The sequence below is a fragment of the Gracilinanus agilis genome, chromosome 3, assembly GCF_016433145.1.
Source record: "Gracilinanus agilis isolate LMUSP501 chromosome 3, AgileGrace, whole genome shotgun sequence".
Classification (NCBI taxonomy): Eukaryota; Metazoa; Chordata; class Mammalia; order Didelphimorphia; family Didelphidae; genus Gracilinanus; species Gracilinanus agilis.
The window spans coordinates 387,663,882-387,684,263 of NC_058132.1; positions in this window are offsets into that span (position 1 = coordinate 387,663,882).

Genomic DNA, 20,382 nt, shown 5'->3' on the forward strand with positions numbered 1-20,382 from the left:
TCAGCGTCCTCATCTGTAAAATAAATGTAGTTTCTTTCAGCTCTGTAATTTTGTGAAGTGATTTGCCCAAGTTCTCCTGGCCTGTTGCTAGCAGGACCAGGAATAGAATCCTCCCTTAAAGGCAATATAATTTCATGAAAATAGTACTGGACTTGACACCATGAAGTCTGGGTATGAATCTAGTCTTAATTATTTATTAATTGTGTGATCATAGAAAGTTGCTTAACGTCTCAGGGTCTTGGTTTTATCAAGTGAATACCATTTATGCTACATTAACACTACCTATCCACTAGGATTGTTTTAAGAAAAGCACATTGAAAACTTTAAAGTACTTTTGTAAATGGTTATTACGTTCCAGCGCTAAATCTTTGTCAGCACAGAGAAACTTACTTAGTGGAAGGACAAGGCTTGATGTTATCATCTCTTAAGTAGCCTAGATATCCTGCTGAAGGTATCAATATTTTGCATACAACATCAGATCTATCCAAGGAAGGACTTGGCCAAGAGGATATATGCCCTTTGCATTATTTGAATAGTTATTCCTTCTCTTTGGTACTTAACCCAGTGCCTGGAACAGAGTACTGCTTAGTAAATGCTTTTGGTTGATTGATTATAAAATCAATATGCACCACCTTTCTCCTTGGACATTTCAATTAAGTAGGAAGATAATAGCTGTCCCCTATCTCTAATGACCAATTATTTGCCTTATGCTATACCCCAAAGTTCTTGAAGAATTCCAATCTCTGAAAATATTCTGACTGTAAACTTTCCAATCATATAGTGTACCCCCACTGCTATGGCTTTATCTCACAACTAGAAAGACAAAGATTTACCAACAATTTTTTATTTTATAATTTTTTAAGAGAAAGGCAGTAGACATGAAAAGGATCCTGGACTTATGATTTCAAATGTGTTGGGAACTCCTGCAATGAAACTTCTTCAAGTGATGCATATCAGCAACTTGTTAGTAACTTACAGTATTAGAGAGTTGACTGAGGCATTAAAAGGAGACTTGCCCAAATTAACACAATTAGTATATGGAGAGACCTAGAGATTTGGTAAGACAATGAGATAGACGCAAAACTATTTAAATGGCTAGACTCAAAGAATAATTTTTAATGGTTCTAGGTCAGCTTGGCAAGAGACCTCTATTGAAGTAGCCATGGAATAGATGTTTGGTCCTCTACTGTTTCACATTTTTTTTTATCATTGACTTTGATACTGGTGTAGATGGCAATACAAAGATGACTCAAAGTTGAGAGATAGTTAACAGGTTTGATGATGGTGTCAGCATCCAAAAAGATCTTGATAGGCTAGAGCATTGATTGATCAGAGGAATACATGTGAAGTTTCCCTTGTAGGCATCCAAAAATCCACCCCACAAGTGCAAGATAGGGAAGGAATGGTTAGATGGTTAGCAATCTGGATTAGCAGTGTGCTGTGGTACACAAGCGAATGGAGGAAATCTCAGACTGCATTAAAATAACAATAACTTCCAGAAATAGGGAGTGATAGTCCCACTGCACTGTACCCTTATCAGACTTCATCTGGAGCATTATGTTCAGTTCTTGGAGTCACAATTTAAAAAGAACATTGATAAGCTGAAAAGTGTCCAAGGAAAGTAACCACGATGGGGAAAGACCTTGAATCCATATCATTTGAAGATCAATTGGAAGAACTGGGCATGTTTAGCCCAAGAGAAGATAAAAGTCATTGAGTGACATAATAGTTGTTTTCAAGTATCTAACAGACAGTCATTTAGAAGAGGGAACTGATTTGTTCTGTATGTCCTCAGAAGGCAAAACCTGAAGCCATAGATGGAAGCTACCAAAAGGGCAATTTAGGCTTGATGTCAGGAAAATGCTTCCTAACAGTTAAAGAGGTCTAAAAGTGTAATTGAGCAGCTGGTTGTACTAATTAGTGTAATTATACTAAAAGTGTAATTGGGGACAGTGGATGAAGTGTTGGACCTGTAGTCAGGAAAAATTGAGTTCAAAAGTGACCTCAGAAACTTATTAGCTATATAACTCTATGCGAATCACTTAACTCTGTCATTCTCAGTTTCCCCTCTATAAAATGAGCTGGAGAAGGATATGGCAAACCACTCTAGGATCTTTGCCAGGAGTTGGACATAACCTTAATGACTGAGCAACAAAAAAAATGTATAAAAGTCTTCTTTCCTTAAGAAGGGCGGGGTCCCTCTCCTTAGAGATTTTTAAGTAGAAACTGAGCAACCACTTGTCAGGTAAGTTGGAGTGGAGCTTCCTTTAATGAATGTGCTGAATTTAATGACTGCTCATGTTTTTTCCTCCTCTCAAATTCCGTAATTCAGTATCCAATGTAGGGCATGAACTCAGGTGTTACAGCCTGTGAGTTTAGAGCTCTATTCCCTATGACAGGCCACCTGTCTTATACTAACACATCATTATAGAAATTGATCCCAAACCCAGGGCAAGAAAACTTGTAAGAAGCAGTTTAGTCCACATCTGTGTGACTGTAAAGCAATTAGTAAAATCCAGATCAATTGGAAACATGCTAGACAAGACTATGATTGGACTAATAGCCTGGGAAGGTACAAAATAACTGGGTAATGAAGTGGAACCCACTGGAATGTGCAAGAGTGCTCTAGGGACAGTACAGAAATCTATTATTTAGACACATGCTATATCGAGTGGAGAACTAACCCCTTCAGCTAAAACCTTTCAGTTTTGCTCTCCCCATCCTGATTCAGCTCTGCCACAGTCAGAATTGGTTCAGGATGAGGATGGTAATATTAAATAGGTAAATAGAAAAATTTTAAGAAGTATAACATGAGGACTGTACAATAATACAATAGTAGAGAACTTGTGTCCTATGGAATAACATAACAGTCTTAGGATTAATATCATCTTAAAAATATGTGTATTTGTATAAACTTTACCCACCAGCTTCCTACAAAAAATAATAACTTTACTATATGGTTATATGGTCTATAAATGGAAAGACCGGTTTGAAGTATTTTCTTTTAATTTATCCTAGTTGTTGTTTTTTAGTTGTTTCAGTCATGCCTAACTCTTTCTAATCCCATTTGGGTTTTTTTGGGCCAAGACATTGGAGTGGTTTGCCAGCTCATTTTATAGAAGAGTAAAATGAGACAAATAGGGGTTAAGTGACTTGTCCAATGTCATAAAGCTAGTAAGTGTCTGAAGCCAGATTGAACTCAGGTCTTTTTTTTTTAAAAAACCCTTCACTTCTGTGTATTGTCTCCTAGGTGGAAGAGTGGTAATGGTGGGCAATGGGGGTCAAGTGACTTACCCTGGGTCACACAGCTGGGAAGTGTTTGAGGCCAGATTTGAACCTAAGACCTCCCATCTCTAAGCCTGACTCTCAATCCACTGAGCTACCCAGCTGCCCCAAACTCAGGTCTTGAGGAATACAGAACTGGCATTTTACCCACTGTGCCACCTAGTTATTCCATTTATCTTAGAGCTAAGTCTAAAAAATACTTCATTTCACATGATAGCCAAGAGCTAGTAAAATTGTCAAACTGTGGCATAATGTCAGAATTCTTTCAATAAAGAATTCCTTGGAGTAGGTAGTCAACCATTTTGAAAAAACTTTGAGGGAGGGTGATGCATTGTGGAAAATGGTGAAGGACATGAAGTTTCCTCACCCTCTTAATTCCCTCCACAAACAACCAAAAATAACTTTACAGAATCAATGCTAAAAGCATCAAAAACAGACTAGAGTCAGGAACAAAGCTAAACAGCCAAGGACAGCTAGGGAGGAAGGTTTCTGACCTTGGCCTTGGTTCCACCTTTATAGACTCTGAGGGCAGGAACAGAGCAAATGGAGTAGAATTAGCAAGGCATCACCTGGAGGTAGAAGACAAACTTTGTGAGCTGAGCACCAGAGCTTAAATCTATAAGGACACCCCTAGAATCACAGATGGTGGTCCCTTAGGGAAGTCTCCACTCTGGAGACCCATGCTGACCCACAGCTGGAGACTGAAGGAGTGGACACTGCAGAGTCTACAGCTGCCATGCCCTAAGGCCAGGAGCTCATGCCTCTCTGCTAACAAACCAGGGACTTTAGAGACCTGAGACTAGACACTTGCTCTAAGCCAGGCTGTAGCAGTAGGAGAGGAGGAGAGAGGAAGGAGTACATACCTGTGTGTATAGTTGCTGAGACACTGGGGACTCTTCAACTGTGATCTCTTGCAGAAAAATGGAGTTCCTGGTTGCTGCCACAGGGGGACATGAACTGGCTTTGAAGTTGCAATGCTGAGCTGACCACAGGCTGTAGGTGGAGCATTTTAGGTCAATCATGAATTGGCTTGAGTGGGAGACTAGGAGTATATTAGACCCTGGGCTAAAAAAAAACAACAAAAAAACCTAAAATGGCTAAATATGACCCAAGAAAAAACCAAACACAGACACCCCAAAATATCCTGGCATTTGAGGTAACAAATCCAAACACCTTAGGAACCATGGATCTCCAGCAAAATACTAATAATTAAGTCCATTGTCTTGGCTGCTCTTAAACAAACAAATAAATAAGCAAATAAGTTTAAAAATAAATAAATGAGCAAGCAAAGGAGAAGGAACCCAGCTATTGGATGATTGTTATGGGGATATGCAAAAGACCTCAGTTCAAACTCAGAGGACAGTGCAGTAAAAAAAAAAACCTACTTCAAAAACAGAAAAGAAGTAAAAATAAATGTCCACAAACTCAAAAAAAAAAAAAGCCTTTGGACGAGCTCTAAAAAGGCCTTAAAAACCAAATGAGAGAAATTGAAGAAAAATTAGAAAAAAATAAAAGTGATATAATAAAATTGGGAAAATTATGAAAGATCACCAAAATGGAAAAAAAAAGATCTAGATACTCATGAAAAAATAATTTATTAAGAATTAGAATTGGACAAGGGGGAACTAACAATTTCCTAAGACAATAAGATATAACAAAGCAAAATCAAAAGAATGACATCATAGAAGAAAGTATAAAACATCCTATCACAAAAACAACTGACCTGGGAAATAGATCAAAGAGAGACAATGTAAGAATCATTGGCCACTTGGAAAGATATGATCAAAAAAAGTTTAGACACCATATTCCAAGAAATTATTTATGAAATCTGATCAGAAATCCTAGAATGAGAGGGTAAAATGGAAATTGAAAGAATCCACAGATCAGTACCTCAAAGAGAGCCGAAGATGAAAATGCATAGGAACATCATTGCTAAATTCAATAGCTCCCAAATTAAGGAGAAAACAAACAACAAGAAAAAAATACTGTCGAACTATAGTCAGAATGGCACAAGACTTAGCAGCCACAACATTAAAAGGACACAGGATATGGAACACAGTTTCACAGAGCAAAAGAATTGGGCTTATAACCAAGAATATCATGTCCAGCAAAGATGAGCATAATAACTAAATGAATTTTAATCATTCTTGAGGAGATTGTTTGATTCCTTTATGGGGAAATGTCATCTAGAGCCCCTGGGAATGGCATCATTGCTTGAGTATTTTGAAAGGGCATGTATGTATGGAAAATTTGAGTTTGAGGTGAATATAATGGAATGAGCCACAATGATAGAGGAGTAGATCAGAAGGAGGCAGGGTGGAATTTCCATCTCATATGGAGGAGAAATTGCCGTGGAGAAAGTAGTGTGGGAATGAAGGTCTAGGTATATTAGAGCCCTACTCACTCAGACCTGGGATAAAGAGAGAATAAAGAAGGGTAAAAACTTTTTTTAATGTACAGAGAAACAGGAGGGAAGAGGAATGAGTTAAATGAGGGACTGGCAGTGTCCTTGAGGTAATAAGGGAATAATAGAAGGAAGGGTGGGTTAAGAGAAAGGAGGACAAGAAGATAAGAAAAGTGAGGGAATGGAGGAATATCTAGAGAAGAGTACAAATCAAGAGGAAGAGGGGTAGGGTGAGAGGAGAGGGAAAGACTCAAGATAAGTTAGAAGAGGTATTTTTGGAATCGAACTCATGTCAAGAAGTAGAGAGGCATGGTTAGGGGTATAAGAAGGGATTTTTGGAAAGATGAATAGAATAAGAATCAAAAGATAAGGAGGAAGAGACAAGAGAGGGACCTTTGTAAAGGTGGGCCAATTTGGAACTAAGAGGACAAGGGAAGAGTATGAAGAATTGTTTTTGGGATAGGGTGTTAATTAGAAAAGGCTCTGGTCAAAGTAAATTGGACATCTAAGGAGGGATAAAGCAGAAAGAATGAGAGTGATGAACAGTGAAGAGGAATGGAGTAACTGGAAATGCACAGCTGGTTGCTATAACATCTAGTGTAAATGGTTGAATTCATCTGTGGGAAGAAAGTGGGAAGCAGAAAGGATCAAAAGTCAGGATCTGATAATGTGTTGTTTACAAGAAACATACTGAAAATCAGAGATACATATAGAGTGAAGGTGATAGGCTAGATCAGAATATAGTATGCCTCAACAGATCTACAGAAGACAGAGGCAGCAGTAATGGTCTATTCCTGGAGAAAAATATAAAACTCAGCAGAAAATCTGATCTATAAGAAACATACAAAGGGAATGAAAAACAAATCATAAGCAACCCAAAGATAAAATTATTCAATTCTCATATAGACTAAAATGGATATAACCAGATGGGATGAAGAGGGTAACTGTAGTACATTGAGGGAGAATACTATAAATAATAAAGTGTTATAAATATTGGACCTGTATGCACTGTGTTATAGCATTCACAGTTTTAAAGGAAAAACTAAATGAGATAAGATGGAAATAGATAAAAAAATAATAATAAAAGAAAGCTCTCATTTTCCCCATTCAGAACTAGATAAATCTAATCAGAAAATAAGAAAGAAGTTAAGTAGATGAATAGAATTTTAGATAAGTTAAATATAATATGTGTGTGTGTGTGTGTGTGTGTGTGTGTGTGTAGAGTCCCCACATACCTATATGAATTTAGTAATTGATCTAACCTGAGAATACTCATAAGCTAAGCATAGTTTCTGGTGGGACAACAGTAGTTTCGAGAGTATAAATATTCTGTAAAAGTCTTACTTTAACACTTATAATACTATTGAGGTAATCCTGTGTTCCTGAGAGGTTGTGGCATTGGAACAAAAGTTCTAGTGGGTATGATCAAGTTGGAAACACTTGATTTTGAAAAGAGTATGACCCTGGCAACAGATTGATTCTGGTGTCTAAAGACCAATCTAGCTAAATATGGACTTGTTTGTATGTTATATATGTATGTTAACTGAGAATCAGATGGGTAAAGTTGATCAAATCAGATGATAGAAACATGGAGAAACAGGCCTAGCATTACATTCCAAAAACAACTATGATTTGTTTTTTAGAAAACAAGATGGAAATATTCATTAAGAACTATAAAGTTGTTTCTGCTTATTGACCTAGGGATTCCATTACTAGAATTAAACCCTAAGGACATTATCAAGAGGGTAAAAACCTGTGTATGTATGAAAATACTCATAGATGCTTTGTTTGTAATGGACAAAATAAATGGGAATTGCACACAAAAAATTGGGAGAAATAGCTGAATATATGGTGATATTTGAATGTAATGAATTATATAATGCTATTTAAAATGACAAATTTTGGAAATATTGGAAATATTTCCAAAGAAAATAATGAAAACAGAAAGAGAAGAAAAGAGAATAGAATAACACATACTTTAATTACATTTAAAAATAATAGATATAGGATCAAAAGAAAAAAGTATCCAAGTAAAACAAATCCAAAGGGAACTCAAAAGCAGAAGATGTTTATATTTGCAAACTTACATTTATATATTTAAACAAATAATAAATAATGGGAAGTTTGTGGATTTACACATAATTTTTATGAGTTTCTTAAGTTAAATGTTTTTTGTTGGCAATAGTGTTTATTAAGTACATAATGAATTTTTTTCAATAAAAACATCAGTTAACAATAGTGATGGGAGTAGGTGGTAGTGACATAAGTAGCATTAGCTTAAGGAGCTCCAAAGTCAGAGTTAGTAAAAGGCAACTAGTCAGAAAAAAATTACAAGAACCTTTGGGCTAGCACTGGAATAAAGACCACACACTTTTTGTCAATCTACTGCTGATACTCAATTCTAGATCAAAGTTTGAGAGTGGAAAAGGACACTTTCAGTCAGGAGGTAGCTAGAGCCCCGAGATGCAGTATCACTTTTGGTCAAAAGAGATCAGAAACCACGAGGGAAGAAAAGTATCATTCTAGTTCTAAGGGAACAAGGCACCTGAGGAGTAATAATGGTTCTAGTACTAANAATGGGAATTGCACACAAAAAATTGGGAGAAATAGCTGAATATATGGTGATATTTGAATGTAATGAATTATATAATGCTATTTAAAATGACAAATTTTGGAAATATTGGAAATATTTCCAAAGAAAATAATGAAAACAGAAAGAGAAGAAAAGAGAATAGAATAACACATACTTTAATTACATTTAAAAATAATAGATATAGGATCAAAAGAAAAAAGTATCCAAGTAAAACAAATCCAAAGGGAACTCAAAAGCAGAAGATGCTGATATTAACATATATGTATATAAATATATACATATATATAATTTATATATTTTTAAACAATATAAACAATTTGAAAATAGATTTTTGTGCATTTGTTTACTTGAATGTTTCTGGTTCTTGGTTGTGGTTATTAAGTATATAATTTTTAAAAATTGGGGGAAAACCAGTTCCTTGTGAGATGGCCTCAAACAAAGTACTATTTGTTACAATATGATCAAGTGGCTACTAAATTGTCTTAAAAACCATGTTTTAAAAGGGTTTCTAAATATAAAAAAGAATCTCCTATAAACATTATGACCCATTCCCTTATAATGTTCCAGTTCACTCTAACAAGGAGAGTTACAAGTTAGGAATTGACGGAACAAGCAATTGACTATGTGGTATAATTTGGTAGGCAAAAACAGTTCTCTGCCTATTTCATCAATGCTGGACAGCTCCTCAGGGGGAAAATTCATATAATACAGAATTGTGCAAGGGTTTAAAAGATAACTAAAATTTATATAAAATTTAGTAGTGGAAGCAAGCAACAGAGTCTACATCTCTCTTCAAAAGGTGCTCATAGAGCTTTGTCTCTACCTATATTTTATCTTTTTTTCTATTCTGAATTTAACAAATACACAATAAAATAATCATTTCTATATACATAGTAGAAATAAAAAGGGGATTATAAATGAAACTAACAAATCTTTAATATGTACAATATGCTTTTCTTTTTAAATATACATGTATATATGTATGTGTAATATACATATAAAGTTATAAACTAATTTTCTTATCTGTGATTCCTTTTGATCTTCCTTCTGTTCTCTTCTATCCATTAAAATGACCAAATGGCCCTATTTTTCCTTTCTTTTCTATTTTTTTGGTAAACCTATCCCTAGTTTTCCCTTTCCCACCTGCCTTTTAACATCTTGTAAAAAGAAAGAAAGAAAGAACAGGAAAACAAAGTCCTTGTTACAAACACATCAAGAAAAGCAAATTCCCACAATGACTATGTCTGAAAATCCCTAAGTCCTTCACCTCTCTGTCATGAGGTGGGTAGCAAGCTTCATTATTGATCCTCTGGAATCGGAGGTAATCACTGCATTGATCAGAACTGTTAACTCTTTCAAAACTGTACTTTTTATAAAGTTATTATACCTGTACATCCTATAAATGTGTATGTAGGTGATAGTCAAGAGTTGAGAAGAGATGAATTCAGATCTAGGCTTGGATATTATACATATGATCCTGGATAAGCCACTTAAATTCTGCCCAAGTTTCCACATCTATAAAAAGAGGCTGATAATATTATACCTATCTGATTGTTGTTAGGAGAAAATGAGATAATATTTGTAAAGGAATTTGCAAACTTCTAAGAGTAATACAAATGCTAGTTGTGTTGTAGTTGTCATTATAAGCTGGCCACCAAGGACTGAACAATTTAGCCGATTTTGGAGAAGCTTAGAACCAGCAATTGACATCAGTTGATGATATTTCTGGTGGCAACAATCTATGACATTTTAGAAAGATTATGATCTTGCCTCTGAAGAAGGTACCAGTGAAATTCTGTATTGTAGTCAGGGTCTGCCACTAACAAACCATTAACCTTGAGCAAATCCCTAACTTCTCTAATGTTCTTTTCTCAATTGTCATATTAGGGGGAGGATACAGAAAGTTGAACTAAAATATCTCTAAGAACATTCCATTTTCAAAATTCTGTGGACCTTGTGTAGTACATAGTAAAATATTATTATCCTATAATTGTTTTTTAAGATAAAATTTTACCACAATTACATATAAAAATAATTTTAACATTTTTAAAAATTTAAATCCCAAATTATTTTCCTCCCTTCTTCCCCTCCCATCCCATTGAAATTGTAAACAATTTGATATATAATTTATATGTGCAACCATGTAAAAATTTTTTCCATGTTAATCATTTTGTGGAAGAAAATAAACAAAAAAGTAAGAAAAAAGTGAAATATGGTATACTTTGGTTTAGATCCAGATTTCATCAGTTCTTTCTCTGGAAGTAGATGGCATTTTTCATAATGAGTCCTTTGTGATTATCTTGGATCATTGTATTGCTGAGAATAATTAAGTTATTCACACTTGTTCATTGTACAACATTGCTGTTACTGTGTACAATATTCTCCAGGTTCTACTTCACTCTGCATCAAAAATCTTTCCAGATTTGGGACAGATTTTTTTTCTGAAATCCTCCCACTCATCATTTCTTATAACACAATAATATTCCACTACACATATCACAACTTAGCCATGCCCCAATGATAGATTTTTCTTCACTTTCCACCTCTTTGCCACCATAAAAAGAGCAACTATAAATAATTTTGTATATATATATATATTTTTTTCTTTTCTTTACTTTGATTTTTTTCATTTTGGTTTTTTATCTCTTTGGGACACAGACCTAGTAATTGCAAAGCTGGGTCATTATATCCCTTTCAACATAGATTCAATTGGTCTCTATAATCATTAGATCTCTGTCATCAAAATAACTTTCCATGTATAGTTTCTTTTTTTATTGATTGCTCATTTTCAAGTCTTTTTCTTATCTTTTAACAAAAAAAAACTGCTATAGGTGGCCAACATTCCTGTCTTGGATGGGGCACTGTCCCAAGCTTCAGGTTCTTTATGCAGCTCCCTTCAGAGCTAACTCTGGGGATCAAATTTTCTGTTCTTCCAAGGTGGCATGACCTAAGGAGAAGTGTATTTCATATTATATAGGCCTAAGCTCTGGTCTGTGAGCAGTCACTTTTTTCCACCTTAGACTTGGGAACAGGGTTTACCACTCCAGAATTCATTTTGAAGTATTATATAAAATATTACTGTTACTGTGTACAATGTTCTCCATATTCTTCTTACTTTACTCTGCATCAGTTCATGTAAGTCTTTGTTGGGAGGGTCATTTAGTAGATATTGGATGAGTATATGCACATTCTTTGCAATCTTGACTCTGTCTCTCTATTATCCAGTTTTTACAGGTAAGATAATTGAGGTTTAATTAAGTGAAATGACAGCCATTGTCATATAGCTAGTACATACCTACATAAAGATTCAATGCCCAGATATTCTGATTTTGAGATCAGTGACCTTTTCACTAAGTCACCTTGATTTTTAATCACCTGGTCCAGTTTTCTCAGTTTTAAAGGTGAGAAAATTGGACCCAAAGAAGTTAAATGATATGTCCAAGGATACTCAACTAGTTCAGGGGAAAACATCTGCATGAATAAGGTCTGTAACAAAATTATGTTGCTGTTCAATCATGTCCAACTCTTCATGACTATAGCTACCCATGGGATTTTCTTGGTAAGGATACTAGTGGTTTGCCATTTCCTTCTCCATTGGATTCTTTTTTCAAGCAATCAGAGGTTAAGTGACTTGCTCAAGGTTATACAGTTAGGAAATGTCTGAGGCTGGATTAGAACTCAGGTCTTTCAGACTCCAGGCCCAACTCTATTAACCACTGAGCTAAAGCTGCCTCTGTAACACAAGTATTTTCTCCCAGACTAATATTCCTTATGTTGACACCATATGTGCTGCTACTTTTGCATACCTGAGCTAGAAACTAAGAATAAAGAGAACAGATTGTGATGTGTTAGTACTATGGGAAACTGTTCTATTTACAATTGTTTTGGGTAACAAACCAGGTGGATGCAGTAGGGAAGGGGGAATATTTGTTGAGGAGTTTGGGGAGAAAGATAGAAAATGCATTTCCAACTTTCAAGACCAGGTAATACAATTGAAATTAAGTTATCCTGTAGCAAAACTGACAAATGGAAAGACTCATTCAATATTATTTTTAAATGCATTAATAAACTTTATTTAACACTGTAAATACTTTTTAACCAAAAAATATTTCCCAAACCCTTAAAAATAACATTGCCTAACAAATAGTCTATTAGCTGTTAAAAAATAAGAAGAAATACACTCATTGAATTCAGCAATATGATACTAACAATGGTGGTCCCACTGAGTTGTATGGTGAAGACTAGGTCCTCTGGTTTGAGGGCTTGTTGAACACTTTTCAGGGCTGCTTTATCCACCTTTGGTGTCCAGTTGTCATTCAACTCTCCCCTGTGGCTCCAAGAAGCTATGCCATGTGTAGTGGTCATACTCTGGTAAAATCATCTCGGCAAAAAAGCTTTACTAGGTCGAGGGTAACCAATAGGCCTCAGACTTATCAGTGAGTTAAGAGGATGCTTACCCCAAGCATGTAAAGACTTCCCCCAAAAGAGTGGATAAAAATAATTTGTTCCAAAAGCCAAGAAGGCATCAGAAACAGCTATTTGGTCATGTATGGAAGACTCCAAGATCATCCATTGTGCTTGGAATGTCACCAATCATTTTGACTTTTGTTGTGCCACTGAACATTGATGACTCTGGAAAAGAAAGTGAGACTGATGACTTTCTCTCATGCAACTCTGCCTCACTTATATCCAATTCACTTGCAAGTTGAGATATCACCCTGTGATGGCATTGGTCCTCTTTAAAAATGAAGGATGAATAACAACCAACAATTACTTATTTAACTCAAATTTTTGCTTCTTCTCCATGTAAACTTTATTTCTGTTTTTGTACTCATTCTGTTTGTTTTTATTTGGAATATTCTTCCTCCATATAAAATTACTTCATATACTCTGCTGCTGAATCCTTCATATTCTTCTCTCTTTTATGGCACAGTAATACTTCATTAGTCTTACACAAGAGAATTTTTTCAACCATTTCACAATGATTAGGCAAATATTTTACTTCCAGCTTTTTAATCACAAAATGCTGCAATTAATATTTTTGTAAATATAATTTTTCATTGCTTTTAATTCCCTCTTTAGGTTATAGTCCCAGTAACAGAATATGAGTCAAAAGGCATAGACTATTTAGTAATTTTTCTTGATACAATTTATTTTTTTAATTTTATTTTTATTGTCATTTAAAACACTTCCATATTGATCATTGTGTAAGAGCAAACCCATATGTAACCAAAACCCCAAAATGGAACCATAAATACACAGATGTGAAAGATGACTTGAATAGTTCTTTCTCTGGAGGTGGGTAGCCTTTCCTATCATGTCTTTCAGGATTGTCCCAGATCATTACATTGCTGAGAGCAGCCAAGTTTTCACAGATAATCATCATCCTATAGAGCTGCTTTTGTGTTCAATGTTTTCCCAGTTCTGTTTATTTCACTCTGCACCAGTTCTCCCTCCCTCTCCCCCTGGGCCAGGTAGTAAATAGTCTGATATAAATTATATCACTACTTTCATGCAGTACATATTTCTATATTCTCCATGTTGTGACTAAATATAAATATTACATATAAAACATACAGCTTATGAAGGAAATAAAGTAAAACATGGCATGCTTTGATCTGCAATCAGATTCCGTCTTGAGTTGTGAATAGTCCTTGGAGTTACCTTGGGACCTTGTTTTGCTGATAATAGTTTAGCCCTTCACAGAGGATCATCTTACAATAGTTCTGTTACTGTATACCAGTTCTCCTGGTTTTAGTCACTTCATTTTGAATCAGTAAGAAAGGGTTTTTCAATGGGGTGGTTTAATTATGTGGGTGGGAGATTTTCAGAGAACACAGTTTTCTTTATTTTTTTCTTAAAATGGGAGGAGGAAGGAATATGGAATGGGATAAAATGTATGAGTAAATGTATCTGTGATGAAACTTAACATTAAAGCATTTAAAATGGTCTATTATTTCTTCCTGTAATTAAATTACTAATTCTGTGAAATGAGAAGGAAAAACTCGAGGATTATTCATATGCATTTTTTGATTTATAATTTTCTTTGGAAAGTTAATATATACTTACCCTCACTTTTTTTTTTGTATTAAGCATTCAAATGTAGTGAGGTGAGAGTTTGGAATAATTGATAGCTTAAAGTAATTTCCATCTGCCATTTAACATAACAACAAAAGGAGGAAGAAAAAAGTATTAGCTACATATTGGATCACTTTTTTGGAGGAAAAAAGTCCTCTTTACCTTAATGGTGACAAGTATTTTAGAAGTCAATGCTGAAACAATCTTCTTTGATTTCAGAATAGTATTTCCCTAAGTGTATTAAGATTGCCTGCATAAAAATTGATGAAATTAACAGGAGCCTTTTGTGCTAAGGATGAGAATCAAGAATAAGACACTTTAATTATAATTTGAACATCTATTATATTATTATGAATTTCAGACTCTTAAATGAAATTGTTGAGTAGATTAACTTTCCAGTTCTCCCACCCATCATAAACTAGCACACCCACCATCACATCCCAGTACACAAAGATACAAATGTAACTAGTAAGTGCCTGTAACTAACTGCCTTTTTTACTTACTGTAGAATATAATTTTAACACTTTTTTTATTGAACAGGGAATGCTATTTTCTAGTTCAAATAAAATTACAGGTTAAAAGAACAGCATTCTTAAAATAATCAAATTAAAGGGTCAAGAACCTTAATGCCTTGAATTGTTAGTTATCTTAATTCAAATGATAACTGGATCAAAAAGTTATGAGAAAATGCCTTAATTATTATAATTAAATCTGTTTTATTAAATCCTTTATTGGTGTCTTTAATCAGTCAAACAAAATAATAGTTAAGTGTTTAGCACAGTACCTGATACATAGTAGGTGCTTTAAAAATGCTTATTCCTTTCCTTTTTCCCCTCCTTAAAGTATAATTATTAGTTACCAAATATTAATTGACAAGTAAAGAAAAAAGGAGTGATTCAGTGATTATGTATTCTTTTAAAGACTTTTAAAAACACAAGAGTGAGCAATGATTTTGTAGGCTGTTGTTCAGTCATTTTCAGGCATGTCTGACTGTGACCCCTTTGGGTTTTCTTGGCAAAGATAACTGGAATGATTTGCTATTTCCTTTTCTAGTTCATTTTACAGAGGAGGAAAGACAGATAAATAAGGTTAATTGACTTACCCAGGGTCACACACTAGTGTCTGAAACTAGAATTGAAGTCAGGAAGATGAGTCTTCCTGACTCCAAGTCCAGCACCTGTATGTCACCTAACTATCCAAGAATATAGGAGTTGTTCAGTTAATACTTGATTGCTTGTTCAAACATATGTTCTAGAAGTAGTAAATTATACTCTATGAAGATGACTATCTTGTCTTGGCATGAAGCAATATCTTTGAAAAATCGCAGGAGAAAATTTCAGAGCCAGGAATAGAAATGTTCAGTAGTATAATGGAATCCATGCTGTATTGATATAATGAGTAAGGTGAACCAGTTGTTCAGTACTCTACAAAATTTAAACCTTTCTATATGCTGAAGAGAAAAACATAAAATACACAACAATTTTTGTCAATAAAATTAGTCACACATCTTCACATTTGTTTAAAGATGTCTCAGTGATTCAGTCATTTTCCCTAAAACTCTGGCTTAAATTTATTGCAGTATTTTAAAAGAGAAGATTTTATGCTGAAAGGCACAGTAACTTAGTGTAGAAACCTAAATTTTACTTTTCTTTTTCAAAAGATGATAAGATTTTTATACATTTGTTCATAGCCTTCCTATCCTTCAAAATCTACCTTCAATACTAGCTTCTCTTTGAAGCCATCATAGTCCTTTCAAGTGGAATTTATTCTCCTTTAGATTTTACATACCATTTTGTTTAACTTTATTATGCATTTATCGTGTTCTATTTTTATTAGAATTATTTATGCATTTTTCCAATTCTCTTACTACATGATGAACTTCATGATAGCAGGTACTATATCTTTATTCATGGTTTGTTTGTTTCACTCACTATGCCAGTGTTCTGAATAGCATAAATGTTTTAAATGAATTGAATCCCATAAACAGAGGCACTAGAATGGTATTTTAGTCAGTACAAGTGAGAGAGTGAATCTCATTACAAACTAGAGGTAAGTGTGATTAGATCTACTATTCTCAGCTCAATGCTTAAGCAATTGGTTAGATTACAAATAACCAGTCCAGGACTTTAATGATGAAAATAAAATGACTAAAATGAGTTCACAAGCCCTATTTGACTCTTGAGCACTATAAGACTCCTCCATCCCTCAAAATGAATCAATTAAAAATATCTGGCCATTTTTCTAGTATTCTGAATGAGATTGATCCTTTTTATTTCATCATGGAGAAAATGATGTTTTTAAAAATTCTCTCTGTGTGAATAATCTGTATATTATTTTCAATTTATATGAAGATAAAGATTTAACATTAACAATATTCTTGTACATAATTTGAAAAGCCATATATTACCAATGACAATTATTTTGTGAGGAAAAAAGAAACAACTATTTAAAGTGCTGTAATTACATCACTGGTATTAAATAGTTGTGGTGTGTTTTAAATGTCAGAATCCTAACATTAATTACCTTTTCGCAATGAAGCATGAAATGTCTTCAAAGACTTTGGCTAAACAAGAATTGAAACCAAATTACTGTGTATAAACTATCTCTCCAAGAGCTATAAGGAGAAGCAGATATTAGCGATGGAACTATGTAGTAGAACAGAGGTGTCAAACATGTGGCCAATGGGTCATATTGCCACTGACAACACTGCCAGAGCCAAATTAAAATGTTAATTGGGAAATAGTTAACAAAAAAAGTAAAAATATGATAGAACATAGATACTGTGGCTTTGTAAGTCAATATGATTGTGTGGCCCTGTGTCTGTTTCAATTTGACACCACTGTATAGAAAACAAAAATATGGAAAACTACTAAATAAGATGTAGAATGAGATATTGAGATAATCTGAAAGCAACCACTAAAATTTAGAGAGAAAACTGGACTTATTCTTCAATAGAGTTCATACCAAAAAGTAAAACATTTATATTACTATATTTTTCATAACAGAAAATAAAATTTGTTTTTTGGAGTACTTTGTTGGTTATAGGTGTCAAAAGTAGAGTGAAATTAAATTGAGGGATATAAAAAAACTTAGACAAATTGCAATTTTTCAGGTTTTTCTATTATATCATAAGCAGCTAGGATATATACGAGGCATATACTTATATATGTAATGTTTTTCCTTTGATAACATGTACATGTTATGAGGAGAGGGACGAATTATTTTGCATATTTATATCCCCAGACTCTAAGCCTGTTACATATGGCAGTGGCTAGAGTTATGGGTCTGGAGTCAGAAAAACTCCCCTTACTAGATTTCAACCTGACTTCAGACACTTACTAACTGTGTGACCCTGGGCAAGTAACTTAACCCTATTTGCCTTAGTTTCCTCATCTTTCAAATGCTCTAGAGAAGTAAACATCAAAGCACTCCCAAATCTTTGTCAAGAAAATCACAAATGAGGGCAGAGTCAGACCCCACTGAAAATGACAGGAACAAATCCCCAGACTCTACTACATACAGAGGGAGCTTAATAAATGCTTCCCTTGAATGATTACCCACACAAGTGAACTCGAGTATTCATCAAAATATTCAAATGTTAGGAAAATCATTATGTCTAAGGATGTTCATACAGTTCTTCCCTGGATCTGAAAAATTGCTAAAATTTCAATGGGAAGATCAGTCTATTATTCATATAGGACTTTCCAAATCTATCCATTTTAGTAACCTTATTTTATTTAATGATATTACTTTAACCTGACAGAAAATGGGTTCAAGCTACAGAATAAGATACCTATTTTGGGGGCAGCTGGGTAGCTCAGTGGAGTGAGAGTCAGGCCTAGAGACAGGAGGTCCTAGGTTCAAACCCGGCCTCAGCCACTTCCCAGCTGTGTGACCCTGGGCAAGTCACTTGACCCCCATTGCCCACCCTTACCAATCTTCCACCTATGAGACAATACACCGAAGTACAAGGGTTTAAAAAAATCCTTAAAAAAAGATACCTATTTTGAGGTATAGCAAATGTGAAAATTTGTTTTGCTTGATTATAAACATATTTATTTCAAGGATTTTTTTTCTTTTTCCAGTTGGAGGAGAAAATGGAGTAGAGATACATTTTTCCCAGCCCAAAGAAATAAGTAAAAACATAAAAATGAATATGCAGAATGCCTGCAACAAAATACATGAACAAAATAGCCAAAAGAAACACAATTAAAACTAAATTCTGGGGGGCAGCTGGGTGGCTCAGTGGAAATGAGAGCCAGGCCTAGAGATGGGAGGTCCTGGGTTCAAATCTGACCTCAGACACTCCCTACCTGTGTGACCCTGGGCAAGTCATTTGACCCCCATTGCCTAGCCCTTACCACTCTTCTACCTTGAAGCCAATACACAGTATTGATTCCAAGACGGAAGGTTAAGGGTTTTAAAACAAAACAAAAGAAAATAAAACAAACACCTAAATTCTGTCAAGTAATAAAAGATAAATTTGAATCCAAATTAAAAATATGAGAAGACACTTTCCCAGACTCTTTTGCAGAGCTGGGGGTCCACATATATGGAATATTATATATAACAACAGATTTTTTCAATGTGATCATCAGCTTTGTTAAATTATTTTTCTCTCTTTTTTTTTTAGACCCTTAACTTCGGTGTATTGTCTAATAGGTGGAAGAGTGGTAAGGGTGGGCAATGGGGGTCAAGTGACTTGCCCAGGGTCACATAGCTGGGAAGTGGCTGAGGCCGGGTTTGAACCTAGGACCTCCTGTCTCTAGGCCTGACTCTCAATCCACTGAGCTACCCAGCTGTCCCCCTTATTTTTCTCTTTTAAGGAAGGAATATAAGGAGTAAATATAAGATGATGTAAAAGTGAAATACATCAATTAAAGTCTATATAAATTTTCTAAAAGAAGATAAAGAAAAATAGATCATTATTGATTTTTTTAATGCACAGAAAAGAACAGTGGTAGCTCAGAAGGAATCATAGACAAGTAAGATAAGTTACATGCTAAATTTATTATTATTTTAAAAGAAAAGCAAGTTTTACACAGTAGAGATTCAGTTTCAAGTACAATCCTTTTTTTGTGTTCTATTATATATATATATATATACACACACACACACACACACATACATGTATACATATATATCAGGATAGTTATTTTATTTGGCATTTGTTAAGTTCAGAATTTTTAAGAGATAAATCCAATGGTTTCCTTCCAACTCTAAATCAATGAACTTATGTGAGAAAAGCAAGACATTTACTAAAGCACCACAAGGGATGAGCAGCACCTGGTCAAATAATACCAAGGAAATGAAGCATGGCTTTACTTACCTTTGTGTGCCAATATGCTTCTCCTTAGCTCAAGTCTTTACTTACAAATCTGGATAATGGTACCTCTTGATTATGTCACTTGCTACTAACTCAGGCTTCAAACAAAGTAAAAAACAGGACTAAGTAAGTTCAACCCTTCACTTTTAAATACTGTTGACCTTGCTTTAAATGATAACTGAGTTGGTCTGGCTCTTTAAGATTTAAGATCTAACAAATTTGAGTTGAACGGCTTAGCTGTGTGGTCTTTTGAAAACATCTAATCTTTCTGGATCTCGTTTTCCTTTATCTATAAACCAAAGACATTGAGATAAATAATTTATTAGCCTAAACCTACTATAATTGGTCAGTTTCTTTATGCCTTTTTCTGATTTAATATTTCCTTTGATCTTTACTTTTACTAGTCTAGGCTTTGATTGCACAAAGACAACTGACTGAAATGCCTACTGCACCTGCAATTACTCATTTCCAATCTGTTAAGATAGTCTCATTTTTATGATGGCAGTCAGTGTTTGCCCAGTCTAGAACCTTTAGACTTTCTTTTTATGAAAACAACATTCATATGATATTTGTATATATCAGACCTCCGATTGTCTCCAACAGTTAACCTCTTTCATTTCTTAATTGTGAATTGTATTTCCAACACTTTTTTCTCCTCCATGCCAACTTCTACAATTGAAACCATGAATATCATGG